Consider the following 12,536-nt stretch of genomic DNA (forward strand, 5'->3'; position numbering starts at 1 on the left):
AGCAGGTAGCCTAGTGGTTAAAGTGTTGGGCCAGTAACCAGCAGGTAGCCTAGTGGTTAGAGCGTTGGGCCAGTAACCAGCAGGTAGCCTAGTGGTTAGAGTGTTGGACCAGTAACCAGCAGGTAGCCTAGTGGTTAGAGTGTTGGGCCAGTAACCAGCAGGTAGCCTAGTGGTTAGAGTGTTGGGCCAGTAACCAGCAGGTAGCCTAGTGGTTAGAGTGTTGGACCAGTAACCAGCAGGTAGCCTAGTGGTTAGAGCGTTGGGCCAGTAACCAGCAGGTAGCCTAGTGGTTAGAGCGTTGGACCGGTAACCGAAAGGTTGCTAGAACAGATCCCTGAGCTGACAAGGTATAAATCTGTCGTTAACCAACCCACTGTTCCACGGTAAGCCGCCATTGTAAAATAAGAATTTGTTCTGAACTGACTTGCCTGGTTAAATTGATTAATTTGTTATTCTCCAAGAGGAGTGTATCAACGATGAGCTCAATTAGAACTACTATGTTTATCTACTGTATCACAGAACAATCCCACAATCCACCACATGACGATGGCCAGAGTATTACTCTCCCACTAAAACTCTAATGACATTATTCACATTACTCTGAATATTACTCTCCCACTAAAACTCTAATGACATTATTCACATTACTCTGAATATTACTCTCCCACTAAAACTCTAATGACCTTATTCACATTACTCTGAATATTACTCTCCCACTAAAACCACAATGACCTTATTCACATAACTCACAAACAACATCAACACATCCAAGTGAAGAAGAAAACAAATATTATTCTAATGAACACAAAGAAAGTGTTCAAATCTCAGACTTACCGGCCAACGTTCCTTAGTTGGGTATAGACAGACCGAGAGAGAGAGAGAGAGCCAGGTAACAGGTGGTTGTTCTAGAGGGATGTGAAGATAACTGAACTGGAGTCTAGGTGAGACCTTAGCCTGCTGCTGGGACTACTGCTCTCTCTCTCTTGTGATTATCTCCTCTCCTTTAGGCTGTAAATGTTAATGATTAGCACACATTGAGAAACACAGTGAACAACATGGCCTGGATGGACAGATGCAGCAGCCTCCTTACAGTGTGTGTGTGTGTGTGTGTGTGTGTGTGTGTGTGTGTGTGTGTGTGTGTGTGTGTGTGTGTGTGTGTGTGTGTGTGTGTGTGTGTGTGTGTGTGTGTGTGTGTGTGTGTGTGTGTGTGTGTGTGTGTGTGTGTGTGTGCGTGTGTGTGTGCGTGTGGTGTGTGTGTGTATATGTGCACCCATGCTAAAGACAGCTAGGTGTAGCCTATAGCATACGGACAGCCAGTAGCATAGGTGAGGAGTCTCGTGCAGTAAAGTAAAATGCTGATAACTACAGTAACCAGGCTACAGTAACCAGGCTACAGTAACCAGAAGACCATACTCTCAGCATTGGGGCGACAGGGTAGCCTAGTGGTTAGAGCATTGGACTAGTAACCGAAAGGTTGCAAGTTCCAATCCCCGAGCTGACAAAGTACAGAACAGGCAGTTAACCCACTGTTCCTAGGCTATCATTGAAAATAAGAATTTGTTCTTAACTGACTTGCCTAGTAAAATAAAAGTAAAATAAAAAAAAATAATCAGAAGAACTACAAACAAACCTTGTTTCTCTCAAAAGAGTTTTGACATTTTAAATATTATGCTAGTGAAAAAAACAACAACAGAGACAAGTTCAGACTGCAGGCATAGAGAAGAATGGCAGTCTTTCTCCTCACCCCTCTAAACAGGGAAAGCTTCCATCCCCTCTCCTCCCTCCCTTGATCTCTACATCCCCGCTACATGTACAAGACGATAGTGTGACATGTTGTGTCACTCACCCGGGTCACTCACCCGTGTCCGAGCGATGATACATTGCATACCAGCGTAGCAGAACCTAGTGAAACCTTCTGTTATCCAGAGAGGAGCCCCCTCCCTCCCTCCCTCTGAGCATTACCTACTGAAACTCTCTGTTATCCAGCGAGGAGCCCCCTCCCTCCCTCCCTCCCTCCCTCCAAGCAGGACCTACTGAAACCCTCTGTTATCCAGCGAGGAGCCCCCTCCCTCCCTCCCTCCCTCCCTCCCTCCCTCCCTCCCTCCCTCCCTCCCTCTGAGCAGGACCTACTGAAACCCTCTGTTATCCAGCGAGGAGCCCCCTCCCTCCCTCCCTCCAAGCAGGACCTACTGAAACCCTCTGTTATCCAGCGAGGAGCCCCCTCCCTCCCTCCCTCCCTCCCTCCCTCCCTCCCTCCCTCCCTCCCTCCCTCCCTCCCTCCCTCCCTCCAAGCAGGACCTACTGAAACCCTCTGTTGTCCAGCGAGGAGCCTCTTCCCTCCCTCCCTCCCTCCCTCCCTCCCTCCCTCCCTCCCTCCCTCCCTCCCTCCCTCCCTCCCTCCCTCCAAGCAGGACCTACTGAAACCCTCTGTTATCCAGCGAGGAGCCCCCTCCCTCCCTCCCTCCCTCCCTCCCTCCCTCCAAGCAGAACCTACTGGAACCCTCTGTTGTCCAGCGAGGAGCCTCTTCCCTCCCTCCCTCCCTCCCTCCCTCCCTCCCTCCCTCCCTCCCTCCCTCTCTCCCTCCCTCCGAGCAGAACCTACTGGAACCCTCTGTTGTCCAGCGAGGAGCCTCCCCCCTCCCTCTCTCCCTCCCTCCGAGCAGAACCTACTGGAACCCTCTGTTATCCAGCGAGGAGCCTCCTCCCTCCCTCCCTCCCTCCCTCCCTCCCTCCCTCCCTCCCTCCCTCCCTCCCTCCCTCCCTCCCTCCCTCCCTCCCTCCCTCCCTCCCTCCCACCCTCCCTCCCTCCCTCCCTCCCTCCCTCCCTTCTGAGCAGAACCAACTGGAACCCTCTGTTGTCCAGCAAGGAGCCTCTTCCCTGGGCAAAAATTGGTTGAATGAACAACCCCCTCAAAACATGATGACGTTCAATCAATGTGGAAAACTGATTTGAAATTTTTTAAAAATGAATTTTTATCTTTTTTTTTTTTTTACCCAACTTTGAACCTAAATTCAATGACATGGTGAATTTCTTTGTTGATTTCACATTGAATTCACATTAGTTGACAAGTCAACCAAATGTAGATCAAAACTAGAAGTTGAACTGACGTCTGTGGGTCCTTCCATGGCACCTCAACCGGCTGAACATCACATGACCGTGATGCGAGCAGAGGACTGGTTCAGGAGAAACATTCCACTGTGCCGGAATTCCGGTGTGACACTGTAATTGGCAGTGACCAGTGGCTCTTCATCCCAAATGGCACCCTATTCCCTATAGGGTCCTGGTCAAAACGTAGTGCACTATATAGGGAATAGGGTCCTGGTCAAAAAGTAGCGCACTATATAGGGAATAGGACTCTGGTCTAAATTAGTGCACTATATAGGGAATAGGGCTCTGGTCTAAATTAGTGCACTATATAGGGAATAGGGCTCTGGTCTAAATTAGTGCACTATATAGGGAATAGGACTCTGGTCTAAATTAGTGCACTATATAGGGAATAGGGCTCTGGTCTAAATTAGTGCACTATATAGGGAATAGGGCTCTGGTCTAAATTAGTGCACTATATAGGGAATAGGGCCCTGGTCAAAAGTAGTGCACTATATAGGGAATAGGGCCCTGGTCAAAAGTAGTGCACTATATAGGGAATAGGGCTCTGGTCTAAAGTAGTGCACTATATAGGGAATAGAGCTCTGGTCTAAAGTAGTGCACTATATAGGGAATAGGGCTCTGGTCTAAAGTAGTGCACTATATAGGGAATAGGGCTCTGGTCTAAAGTAGTGCACTATATAGGGAATAGGGCTCTGGTCTAAATTAGTGCACTATATAGGGAATAGGGCTCTGGTCTAAATTAGTGCACTATATAGGGAATAGGGCCCTGGTCAAAAGTAGTGCACTATATAGGGAATAGGGCCCTGGTCAAAAGTAGTGCACTATATAGGGAATAGGGCTCTGGTCTAAATTAGTGCACTATATAGGGAATAGGGCTCTGGTCTAAAGTAGTGCACTATATAGGGAATAGGGCTCTGGTCTAAATTAGTGCACTATATAGGGAATAGGGCTCTGGTCTAAATTAGTGCACTATATAGGGAATAGGGCCCTGGTCAAAAGTAGTGCACTATATAGGGAATAGGGCCCTGGTCAAAAGTAGTGCACTATATAGGGAATAGGGCTCTGGTCTAAAGTAGTGCACTATATAGGGAATAGGGCTCTGGTCTAAAGTAGTGCACTATATAGGGAATAGGGCTCTGGTCTAAAGTAGTGCACTATATAGGGAATAGGGCCCTGGTCAAAAGTAGTGCACTATATAGGGAATAGGGCTCTGGTCTAAAGTAGTGCACTATATAGGGAATAGGGCTCTGGTCTAAAGTAGTGCACTATATAGGGAATAGGGCCCTTGTCAAAAGTAGTGCACTATATAGGGAATAGGGCTCTGGTCTAAAGTAGTGCACTATATAGGGAATAGGGCCCTGGTCAAAAGTAGTGCACTATATAGGGAATAGGGCCCTGGTCAAAAGTAGTGCACTATATAGGGAATAGGGCTCTGGTCTAAATTAGTCCACTATATAGGGAATAGGGTCCTGGTCTAAAGTAGTGCACTATATAGGGAATAGGGTACAATTTGGGATGCAGAAAGCCTCTGTGTATCTGGGCCAGTGAGAGACCCATCCTACTGTAGGGTACTTGATGAGCTCGTTCCAATAAGACCACCCCCCTCCCTCCCTCCACCCACCGGGCCGCTCTGCCCAATCACCATGAGATGAAGCGGACACACAAAGAATGTCCTCCGCGTTCCACTGGCTTCGTTACCCCAGATCTGCCTCCAAACAAAAGCAAGTCTGTATTCTAGTGCTCACTGCAACAGTAAACAACAAAGCGACAATGACAAATATGTCTTCCAGTCCCTGTAGTTCAGAGTTAAGGGAATACTATAGATGAAGGGGTGTCTGAAAGATGGACAGATTTAGAGTTGATCTATAAAATCTAGATGACACTCACTCCATCAACTGTAGAATTTGTCTGTATTTTTTCCCCACTCAGGTTACGTCCTAAATTACACCCTATTCCTTATTTATCGCACTACTTAGGGTGACATATCTCAGTAGCGTACAGCTGTACTTTGTGTCCCTAAAAACCATCAGGTGGTTATCGTGAGAAGAGGTCTTCACGGATCCACCTGTACCCCAATACCCGAGACCCGAGGTCCGGAATCAGAATTCTAAATAATGTCAGAGGTGTGGGTGCCATATTGAGAGAGAAACGTGACAATTTATGCTGCTGATTTTGCTTTGCAAGCATGGAACGTGTAGCTTGTCGTTGGCCAATCAGAAGTCATCAACGCGGCAATAGGCTACAGTAATACAGCTTCCATGGGGCAAACGTTGGGAGATATACAGTGGGGAGAACAAGTATTTGATACACTGCCGATTTTGCAGGTTTTCCTACTTACAAAGCATGTAGAGGTCTGTAATTTTTTACCATAGGTACACTTCAACTGTGAGAGACGGAATCTAAAACAAAAATCCAGAAAATCATATTGTATGATTTTTAAGTAATCAATTTGCATTTTATTGCATGACATAAGTATTTGATCACCTACCAACCGATAAGAATTCCGGCTCTCACAGACCTGTTAGATTTTCGTTAAGAAGCCCTCCTGTTCTCCACTCATTACCTGTATTAACTGCACCTGTTTGAACTCGTTACCTGTATAAAAGACACCTGTCCACATACTAAATCAAACAGACTCCAACCTCTCTACAATGGCCAAGACCAGGGAGCTGTGTAAGGACATCAGGAATAACATTGTTGACCTGCACAAGGCTGGGATGGGCTACAGGACAATACACACAATACCCCATAATGACAAAGCAAAAACATTTTTTATTTTTTATTTTAGCAAATTTATTACAAATAAAAACCAGAAATTACTTATTTACGCAAGTATTCAGACCCCTTTCTATGAGACTCGACATTGAGCTCTGGTGCATCCTGTTTACAATGATCATCCATTTTTACAACATGATTGGAGTCCACCTGTGGTAAATTCAATTGATTGGACATGATTTGGAAAAGCACACACCTGTCTATATAAGGTCCCACAGTTGACAGTGCATGTCAGAGCAAAAACCAAGCCATGAGGTCGAAGCAATTGTCCAAAACATGTGTGCAGCATTGAAGGTCCCCAAGAACACAGTGGCCTCCATCATTCTTAAATGGAAGAAGTTTGGAACCACCGAGACTCTTCCTAGATCTGGCCGCTCGGCCAAACTGAACAATCGGGGGAGAAGGGCCTTGGTCAGGGAGGTGACCAAGAACCGGATGGTCACTCTGACAGAGCTCTAGCGTTCCTCTGTGGAGATGGGAGAACCTTCCTGAAGGACAACCATCTCTGCAGAACCACCAATAAGGCCTTTGATTTGATTTGATTTGAGTGGCCAGACGGAAGCCACTCCTCAGTAAAAGGCACATGACAGCCCGCTTGGAGTTTGCCAAAAGGCACCTAAAGACTCTCAGACGATGAGAAACAACATTCTCTGGTCTGATGAAATCAAGATTGAACTCTTTGGCCTGAATGCCAAGCGTCATGTCTGGAGGAAACCTGGCACCATCCCTACGGTGAAGCATGGTGGTGGCAGCATCATGTTGTGGGGATGTTTTTCAGGGACTGAGAGACTAGTCAGGATCGAGGGAAAGATGAACGGAGCAAAGTACAGAGAGATCCTTGATGAAAACCTGCTCCAGACCTCAGACTGGGGCGAAGGTTCACCTTCCAACAGGACAACGACCCCTAAGCACACAGCCAAGAGAACGCAGGAGTGGCTTCGGGACAAGTCTCTGAATGTCCTAGAGTGGCCTAGCCAGAGCTCAGACTTGAACCCGATAGAACATCTCTGGAGAGACCTGAAAATAACTGTACAGCCACGGTCCCCATCCAACCTGATAGAGCCTGAGAGGATCTTCAGAGAAGAATGGGAGAAACTCCCCAAATACAGGTGTGCCAAGCTTGTAGCGTCATACCCAAGAAGACAAGGCTGTAATCACTGCCAAAGGTGGTTCAACAAAGTACTGAGTAAAGGGTCTGAACACTTATGTTAATGTGATATTTCTGTTTTTTGTTTTTAATACATTTGCAAAAATGTAAAACAAATATTTACATTTTTTGCTTTGTCATTATGAGGTATTGTGTGTAGAATGATGAGGAAAATAAACAATTTAATAATTTTTTAGAATAAGTCTGTAACCTGATGTGGACAAAGTCAAGGGTTCTGAATAGTTTCTGAATGCACTGTACATTTGACCTAGAATTATTCGTAATGATTATGCCTGTAGATTGCAGGAAAAAGCTGTTCCAGGTGTTTGAAAAATGCTAAATTCTCCCCCCTCCGGACCAACCCCAGCCATCCTCATGTACCTCAAATTTTGGGGGTCCCAGGAACAGAAAAGGTTGGTCCACTGTAATAGTGCACTATATAGGGAAGAGGGTGCCAGTTTATAGGGAAGAGGGTGCCAGTTTATAGGGAAGAGGGTGCCTGTTTATAGGGAAGAGGGTGCCAGGTTACAGGGAAGAGGGTGCCAGTTTGCAGGGAAGAGGGTGCCAGTATATAGGGAAGAGGGTGCCAGTTTACAGGGAAGAGGGTGCCAGTTTGCAGGGAAGGGGTGATTTGTTATCCTCCTAACAAGGCTAATCAATCAACAACTTACAGGGAAGAGGGGATTTGTTATCGTCTTAACAAGGCTAATCAATCAACAACTTACAGGGAAGAGGGGATTTGTTATCCTCCTAACAAGGCTAATCAATCAACAACTTACAGGGAAGAGGGGATTTGTTATCGTTTTAACAAGGCTAATCAATCAACAACTTACAGGGAAGAGGGGATTTGTTATCCTCCTAACAAGGCTAATCAATCAACAACTTACAGGGAAGAGGGGATTTGTTATCGTCTTAACAAGGCTAATCGATCAACAACTTACAGGGAAGAGGGGATTTGTTATCCTCCTAACAAGGCTAATCGATCAACAACTTACAGGGAAGAGGGGATTTGTTATCCTCCTAACAAGGCTAATCGATCAACAACTTACAGGGAAGAGGGGATTTGTTATCCTCCTAACAAGGCTAATCGATCAACAACTTACAGGGAAGAGGGGATTTGTTATCCTCCTAACAAGGCTAATCGATCAACAACTTACAGGGAAGAGGGGGATTTGTTGACCCTTTTGTTGACATGGGAAGGTAATCTCTCTGTCTCTTCCCAGTTTACTGTGTGTATGGAACATAGTCTGAAACACTCTGGCATCCCCTGAACCTGGGCCCTGGTTAAAAGTAGTGTTTTGATGTGGAAAAGGGTGCTATTTGGGACTGCAGAAGGGGGAGTGGATACACAGTGTGGAAGAAAAGCCCCCAAATATCCTCAACTAAAACCCCATATATAAATGACCAACTTCCGAAGGATACACACACTACATTGAGAAGTTAACCAATTTAACTTTGAATATGCTGAGTCATTTTGTGGCACAGAGTCAAACCATTTCAGTAAAATAGAATGTCCTGGATTAATTATATTATATAACAGGAATCAAGTCATTCTACTCTTATCCTCTTAGACTTTGGTTTATGACTAGTTTAACATCGCCTCTCCCCTCCCGGGATACTGTAGTCAGGTGGGGAATGTTTTCAGTAATGCTATCAAGGGCTGGATTAGCAAAGAAAGCAGTAATTATGCAATAAAATGACCAACTTCCTGTCAAATTAAACACAAGTGTCAAGAAGCAATTAAATCTATTGGAGTTTTCTGATTGTCCAGTAGCGTAGTGTAAAAATGTATATTCCCACTGGGCACAGAGACACTGGTTGAATCAATGTTGTTTCAATGTAATTTGTCAATGTATTGTGACATGAAACCAATGTAGAAAATGCATCGGATTTGAATTGTTTTCATTTAATTTCCACGAATGATGTAAACATTGAAATTAAGGTAAAACTTTAACTGAAATACATTGACTTAACCTGACTAACAGATTGCTACATCCATCTAATTTCAACATAATCATTAGAACTCTGTATATACGTTGAAATTGCATAAAAAAATTCCACGTAGAAACGTGGAAATTCTGTGTATCTTCGTACTGCAACTATTTGTACATCGCTGAAACACTGTACATAGCTGACAATATGACACTGAAAAAGTCTATACTTTGTAAAAACCTTTGTTGAGTGCAATATCTACTGTTCAATTCTAATATATTTTTTTTGTTGATATTTTTTGTTGTTGTGTTTTTTCACTTTTATTTATTGTTTGTGTCACTTGCTTTGGCAATGTAAACATGTTTCCCATGCCAATAAAGCACCTTGAATTGAGAGAGAGAGAGAGAGAGAGATGGAGAGAGAGAGAGAGAGAGACAGACAGACAGACAGACAGATAGAGACGGAGAGAGAGACAGACAGACAGAGACAGAGGGAGAGAGACAGAGAGAGAGGGAGAGAGACAGAGAGGGAGACGGAGAGAGACAGAGAGAGAGAGACAGACAGAGACAGAGAGAGAGGGAGAGAGACAGAGAGAGACGGACAGAGAGAGAGAGACAGACAGAGACAGAGACCGAGAGAGAGTGAGAGAGACAGAGAGAGAGAGACAGACAGAGACAGACAGAGAGAGAGGGAGAGAGACAGAGAGAGACAGAGAGAGAGAGATTGTATGACATCAGTGATGAGCTATAAGGAACATGTCTCACAGGGTGGGATCTCACAGGGCGGAGGAAAGAGATAAACAGCTGAGGGTGTATCAACTCCACAGTTAGTTGTTTTATTACTGCTGTACATGACAGATCCATAGTCGAATCAGTTTGTTCAATAAGAGTCCAAAGGTCAGCTTTGTGGTGTTACACGTGGACTGAAATAGAGAGTCACTATCATTACTCAACTGCTGCTGCCAGTCATCTTATTCAGCGGACTTTAAACATTTCCAGAGAATAAACCATGTTGTCATGGCTACAATATGATCCGTATACTGTATTTGTATTTACTTAAAAGATCATATACATCTAAATGTAAACAATCATTTGGTTTGTAAAACAATAATTGTTGACTAACCTATTCATTTGATATATAACCTACAGTTACAACTATGGAATATAAGGTTTTAATTCAACAGGCCTATCTTTTCATGATCACGTGACCTCTTGTCTTCTGACCTCAATGGGACTTCCTGGATAAATACATGTTCAATAAAAAAAAAGTTAAAAATAATATATATATATATATAAAATACTTTTACGAATAATATTTCACGTCATCTCATACAAGTACTTATTGAGATGAGAAGATGAAAGACATATAGTGAATACCTGCTTGTCCACTAGAGGGAAGCAGAGGTCAAAAGCACACACTGTTTGTGTCGCAAACCAATGACGAACCCTGGATCTCCTGTGTGCCACCTGATTTTTGTTTTCCCCAAATGAGCAAACACCTAAGACATTCACTTGGGAAGCCAGACGAAATCTTCAGGTCTCGTCTCAGACAAGGATAAGTGTGGTTCCCAATCCCGACCACTTCCGTTGGGTGTAGTGTAGCGTAATAATATAGGGGTTGTTCTTCAACATTCTTGGAAGGATACTAAATGACCATCGTGTACCTGATAGTGAAGTTGCATTGATACAAACTAAAACAAAGGAGCATATAAGTCAAAATTCCTTAGATATGAGGCCATTGACGTACTTATAGACAAGTGATCTTGACAGCCGACACATGACATTGGGGATATTATGCTGTCACACTCATACTGTCATTACGGTAAAGCAGACAGGATGGAGTGCGCTCTCTCAAATGCGCCCAAATGGGGGTAAAACGTTTACTGCGAACCCCCAAAGCAAGTGTCGGGGTTTTCTACCGGCCATGTACAATCAACTGGAGTATATTGTGATTACAATTTGGCGGCGTCTAGTCATAAATCCCGCGTAGGATGTTGGTTTCAGGTGTTGTGTAATACAAGGTATAATGTTTGTACCTTTCTTTACAATAGTGGTGAAATCCACGGAATGTTCCACATAGGAACAGCTGACGACAATGCCGCACCGAAAATATGAACGAGATATGAAGGATTACAAGAAGTATCATTAAATCAAATGCTTGCTAATTAACAATCAGGTAACGATATTTATCACGTTGTCTAGACAAGTTTGCATAGATTTTCTGTTCCTGTTTGCGTGCTAGTTTAGCCGGGTCGCAGTTTTTCCAGGGACTGCGTTGGGCTTCGCTGTCTGTCTTTTCCCCCAGCCTGCCTTGAGCCCCTCCTTGTTTTCTATTTCGCTAGGAGAGTAATGTTTACATTCGGCATAGGAAACGGGGTCTATCCTTACGCTATCTCCTGCTTCACGAACCGGTGTTATGTCCCGGAAAAGATGGTTAGAACATCCCAATAAGGATGCATTGGTCTCCTTCCCTCTTATATGAATATTCCCGTATGCAACATTGCAGTGTTTTTATCCGCAGTGAAGCAATCAGACAGCCAGGCCTGACGTGCAGAGCTCAGACATAATCCATGATGCAATGTTTCTGGGCAAAATATATGTATGCTGGATCAATATAGTTAAAAAATATATATATACTTTATTTATTTGGTTTAGGCAATTCTCAATGTCTGTCGCTCCCGTTACTGGCCCACTTCACTTTATTCCACATATAAATATCCTGTGCAAGGACCACTATAGTGAGTACCTTTTACATGCACAGTAATAATTGGATATTAAAGTGATTATGTAATAGTCATGTAAACATATTTCTCTGTGTATCTTAATCCGTGTAGGGTCAAAAATCGAAGTAAACATACGCCGATTAAAATCGGATTTTCTGAGCAATCTTTCGAATTATTAGAACGTGTAAACCCAGCTAAATAGCGTTCCCAACTGTGTATTTGATCTGCGCATGTGCTAACACCAAGCAAGCCTCTCTAGAATACCACAGTGTGAGTCATAATAACCATAAAACCTAGCGGTCAAACAAGGAAATGGTTCCAATCGTTTTTCCACCATTCATTTTTCCCACACTTAAAATTAGGGCTGTGTTTTGCGTAGGCTTACCCCGGCGTGCCGTTTTGATAACTATGTAAATCTCTCTCGGACAATGTGAATTTTATCAATCAATATTTACTCTCGGATTCTAAAATTCAAATGTTTTGCTCCATTTGTATTTATTTATTTTTGTTTTTACCTTTATTTAACTAGGCAAGTCAGTTAATAACTAATTCTTATTTTATCTACATAACTCTACCTAAAATTTCCCAGGACATGGATATGGATATTGGCAGAAAGCTTAAATTCTTGTTAATCTAACTGTACTGTCCAATTTACAGTAGCTATTCCTGTGAAATAATACAAATGACTTAAATGTAAATGTAAATGTAATAACATGCAATTGTTTGAAGAGAGCACAATTTTGAACATTAAAAGTTATTAATAAAAAATTTAGGCACATTTGGCCAGTCTTGATACACAATTTGGAACAGACATGCAATAGTTCATTGGATCAGTCTAAAAATATATATGC

The 12,536-nt window shown here is 43.5% G+C and overlaps 2 protein-coding genes across 4 annotated transcripts in view; one reads left to right on the forward strand and one right to left on the reverse strand.

Annotated features, from left to right (window-relative positions):
* cdhr2 (cadherin related family member 2) overlaps positions 1-971 on the reverse strand; it is a 37,576-nt gene extending 36,605 nt beyond the window's left edge. For both annotated transcript variants that reach the window (XM_064955448.1, XM_064955447.1), the window contains exon 1: positions 835-971. The gene's annotated coding sequence lies outside the window, so the exon portion shown is untranslated. The remainder of the gene's footprint in view (positions 1-834) is intronic.
* A 9,578-nt stretch (positions 972-10,549) lies between these two features.
* rnf44 (ring finger protein 44) overlaps positions 10,550-12,536 on the forward strand; it is a 42,654-nt gene continuing 40,667 nt past the window's right edge. For both annotated transcript variants that reach the window (XM_064955449.1, XM_064955450.1), the window contains exon 1: positions 10,550-11,138. The gene's annotated coding sequence lies outside the window, so the exon portion shown is untranslated. The remainder of the gene's footprint in view (positions 11,139-12,536) is intronic.

The sequence above is a fragment of the Oncorhynchus masou genome, chromosome 32, assembly GCF_036934945.1.
Source record: "Oncorhynchus masou masou isolate Uvic2021 chromosome 32, UVic_Omas_1.1, whole genome shotgun sequence".
NCBI classification, from domain to species: domain Eukaryota; kingdom Metazoa; phylum Chordata; class Actinopteri; order Salmoniformes; family Salmonidae; genus Oncorhynchus; species Oncorhynchus masou.